This window comes from Callorhinus ursinus, unplaced genomic scaffold (genome assembly GCF_003265705.2).
Source record: "Callorhinus ursinus isolate GAN/ISIS: 27379988/994484 unplaced genomic scaffold, GSC_fseal_2.0 scaffold11, whole genome shotgun sequence".
In the NCBI taxonomy this organism is placed as follows: domain Eukaryota; kingdom Metazoa; phylum Chordata; class Mammalia; order Carnivora; family Otariidae; genus Callorhinus; species Callorhinus ursinus.
The window spans coordinates 34456488-34461450 of NW_027397073.1; positions in this window are offsets into that span (position 1 = coordinate 34456488).

Consider the following 4963-nt stretch of genomic DNA (forward strand, 5'->3'; position numbering starts at 1 on the left):
CTAAAATGGAATTTCAGACTCATGGAAGAGCCCAGAACTGACTCCTTAACTCCATGTGAAGCTATGCCAATGCACACATCCCTCATCTCTGTTTGTTCTTGATCCCTTAGTCTGTCATGATTCTTCCTAAAGTTCACCTTTAGCATAAATCCCTCTAGGATTTATTCCACCATTTTTCTTCTTCCTATAACCTCTTTTTTTTTTTTTACCTTTCTTCCCTCCTTTTATCTTCATTCCTCTTATATTTTATTTTGCACTCTTTGTCAAGATACAAACGCCCTTATTTTCTCTGTTGGTAAATTGAATACCACTATTGATTTGGAAGCCATAGCTCACAAATAGAGGATATTAAATGCAATGGAGAGAGGGAGGTGTAGAGAAACATCACCTCGCTGCATCTGTCTCATCCCTAACAGGCTTCTGTAGCTTCCCACACAGAAGAAGCTGACTCCATTCACCCCTGACCAGGCGAGTCAATTAGGCACCCAATGGTAAAGAGAAGGATCATTTTTGCCAAGCTATTCTAGATACTTACAGAGATGCACAAAAGCAGGATTTAATTAACTTGGTAACTTACTTGAACAGGTCTTTGCCTAGAATCCGCATTCCACATATGGTTCAAGACCTGACCTCACAAGCTCTTTAATAAACAGTACATTGATATTCCCTCTGTCACTGCCCTCTCAACCATGTCTTACCTCAGCTGAGAGTTTGAATAAAGCCTAGACCAACAAAAGGCCTTTTACCAAAGCTTTATTACCCTGCCTTTTATCATGGAAATATTCAGTCCACTGACTTTGTCAACAGCTACCCAACTTAATAACCTTAAGAAATTTTAATAAGTAGCCTCTGTCCCATTTTTGTTCAACAACATTTCAGACCTTTTAATGTCCTTTAACATCTTCTCTCATTCGATCAGTAGCATGAAGTATGCAGGGTAGATTTTATGGTAGTTCTTTTTAAAATAATAAATACAAGTGTAAAGAAAATAAGGCGAATTATCAAAAGCACACAGAAAGTTAGTGGCAGAGTGTAGTCTACATTCCAAGCCCCAGCCTCCTAAAATCATGGTATTCCCAGTATCTTGTACCTCTCTCCCCTTTAATGGCCTGTTATCTTAACCTTGTTTGGTAGTCACTTATTTATTTCCTGTGCTATATATCAGAACACTTTACTGATCTCCATTACATAATCAGCACATTTTTTTTTCTTGAGAAAGCCAAACCATGCCTTTCAAATTCATTTACTGATGACTAATATAATTTCAGTATAGAGCAAGAAAGAGAAAGGGAACTTTCTCTGTAAGAATATAATTCTCTACTCCATTTTAAAAAAATTGAGTTTATTATAGATTCTACATACTTAAAATATTTTGTAATTATAAAACATCTTCCTTCGAAGGAAGGGGGATGGGTGTGAAGGTCTTCAACCTAAGGAAGGATTCAAAGAGTATCTGGAGAGAAGGAAGAAGTTGGGGAGGGATAAATTATTCATTGAATTTTGGACATGCAAATCATCTGAGCTCTGAAAATAAACCAAAAGTAGGGATTCTCAGAAAGTAATCATATTCTGAGTGGAAGAGAGAAAGACAGCCCTTTGAAACAGTAAATGGTGAATATCATGTCCTAACCCTGATAAGAACCTAACTAATAGGTAGTACAGAGACTTCTGAGATGACAGTTCTCAGCTTTGGGGTCCTAGGGCCAACAATGACACTAAGAATAGGCAGCAGGATAATAGATGAGGAAGACTGGTGTCTCCTGAAATGGCACTTTTCAAAGTGTGTTCCAAAGACAAGAGACCTGAGGGGTGCTCCTTCCTAAAATTTTTCTTGGTAAATAATTGCTAAGTACCTGGTGCTATAGCCCCTTCCTAAAGATTCAAAATGCAAAATAACATAATAATTAAAAGTCTTGCAGAAAAGAAAAATAAAATTCATACAGGTTTATTTTTAATTATGAAATGTTTCAAATGCATATCATAATAAAACAAATACCCATATACCCACCACTCAGATTAAATACAGATTAACATTTTTCCTGTTGCTGTTCCAGATGCAGCTGAATTTTCAAACCATTCTTCCTCCTCCCCTTTGAGATGTAATGACCACATTGAAGTTTTTGTTGATTCCCCTGTTCATGTTTTAACTTTGGTTAATCTAGCATTTACCAAACATGTTTACTCACAGAACCTTCTTACGTAATGTCTATTAACAAACCATGGAAGATCTGAAGTAAGTATATAATTTTGGAACACTGATTTAAGATTCCCATATGTCTTAAAAAAAAAAAAACAAGCTGGTGAATATGCTTCAGGCTGAAAGAAATGGGTCAGGAAAGAGAGAAATGAATTTGGGGCCAAAATGAACAGTAATTCCTGGGGAAATAAAAGCTACAATGTGAGGTCTCCACTGGACAGTCCAGAGTTCAAGGGATGACTTCTATGAGCCAGATGTGAAATTTCCTTTCTTTACCAGGGCATTGGCCAAAGGTAGGACTCGAGAGACTAATCTACAGCCAGAGAGAATACTGCAGGGTTCACCCTAAGAAAAAAGAGAGAGGTTCTGGGAGAAAATAAATAGACTGCAGACTTGAGAATCAACAGCTAATCCACATATGAGTCCTCTGAGGCTTGATCTAGTCTCCTAGGTAGAGAGTTTCCTATGAGAGACTTGGTTCTATTGTCATCTCCTCGGAAAGTCCCCCCAGCTCACCATGCCTTCCACAAGTGGGCTTCTCCTGCATGTCCCTCGGCCCCCATCAATTTTGACTGGAGTAATTGGTTTACATTTTAGTTCACACTCCCACTTCAGACCCCCAGAAATGGCCCCATAAGCCAGTCATCTCAGCTGAGCCTGACTTTCTTGAACTGAATTGAAAGGCAGGGGAGCTCTAATGAATAAGAATTGAGTGGGGAGTAAATCTGAGTTACACTTGCCCTAGTTCACACAGAGGTAACCCATTCTGGGTTGTGTGTGGTTCTTAAAGCCTATCAAAACTGAGTAAATATACTTCACCCCAACTTATTGATTATAAGGAATAGCTAACTGCTTTGAGTATTTGGGGTAGTCCCTTGAACTATTTTAACTTATTCAATGTTGCCATATTTGTTTCCCCTGTGAATGTGCAGTGTGATTGAAAGAGCAACCATTTAGAAGTTCATGAGTCCCTTTCTAGCTATTGCACCTTAGCGAGTCACTCAGCTTCTGTGCCCAGGTATAACAACATCCTCCCACAGGTTTTGTACAGGATTAAATGAGGTAATGCAGATGTGCTTTTCTTAGTGCTTAACAAGTGGCAGATCTGCAAAACAAGAGCTATTTCTATTATTGTTATTATTATAAATAACTGTAAAACCAAACAAACAAAAAGACACGTTTATTTAGGTATAGAAAGGAATGGTTGCTTTAGAGGGTGGGAGGTGCTGTAGAAATCTGCTTGAAATGTTTCTAAGCAGAAGAGACAGAGTAGAGTACACAGTAGAAAAGAAGTAAGCTGGACAAATATTTGTGACCTAGAGAGGTCAAAAAAGGGAAGGGTTTAATTAACATTTAACTAACATTTCACCGGCCTGGGAAAGGAATATACACCGGTGGCTGATCCAAAATATAATGTCAGTGTGTTATTGGATATTACCAAGTGTCCCTTTGCCCCAAAATGCTCTCCCTTCGAGAAATATGCGTAGAGAATACAAGGCACGTGGACATTTCTGCTCAGTATCCCGCCTCCCCTCTCTGTTAACCTGGAATGTTATGGGGGAGAGTCCCCCTCTTCTGTGAGTCCTTTACCGAGCCCTTCAGTCCATGATCTTCTGTAGACAGCACTTACTGCAGAGGGCACAGGTTAGCACTTAATACCTGTCTTGCATTGGGACTGTATGATCAGATTTACTCATGTCTCTTCCAATAAGATTATAAGCTCCTTTAGGGCAGAAACTGTGTCTTCTTCTGCATTTCCTTAACCTGTTAGCATAGAAGTGAGCATATGAAAACTAATTAATAAATGCCCATGAAAAGGAATGTTTTAAGACCTAAGCTAAAAATGTGTGCCTAGAAAATTCTCTAGGGACATAAAGAGCTTTAGAAAACTCCCAAGGCAGAATACATTCACCCTTGCAAATGCATTTAGAAAGGGCCTCCAGTGCTGACCCCAGAGAGCCTCTGAAGGTATCTGTCATGTGAGCTTGAAATGCAGCATTGTCATTATTCAGATGGAAAATAGAATCACTTATGAGATCATGGCTCATTGTCAATTCTCTATATATTTGCATTTATTGTGACAGATGCTGTCGAATCTCATCCTAGCTCTATTATTCTACAGAAGTAGATTGGCCCTCTTATGCTATACGATAATAATTAGGATAATATTACCCATTAACTCTTTATGCCCCTTTCTATCTAGAAAGCTCAGAGAAGGCTTTGATGATTGCAAGCCTAAACTCTACACCATCAGTTTCAACTGGACCCTCATTCTCTCCAAAAATTTCATTTTTGACTGAAATATTTCATAGACTATTCACATCCCAAAGGGGATTTTTTTCAAAGTTTGAGATAATGGGTTTCAGCCATCTTGACTTAGAGCAGAATGAATAAATGCATTTTCTCCACAGAAAATTCATAATGCCTTAAGCTGAGTTTGTGCCTATGACATATTCTTAACCACCTACTGAATTGCTTTCTCTTCATTTTTGAGGTTAAATGGGAGGCCTGGAGCCTCTAGTAGAATTCGACCATATGTGCTGGTGGAAAATTTAAAAAATAATGAAGAAAAAAGAAATACAGTTCCAGAGTTATCAGGCAGCACAATGAAAACAGTAAAATTACTGAAAACAGTAGAACTTTCTCCCATCTCTTTCAGACCGTTGTCCATTGGTTACCTGTTGTCCACAGCCTCATACATCATGAGATTATTTGTTCTATACTGAAAATATTAGTGACTGCATGTTTATCTTCTCAGGAGTATCT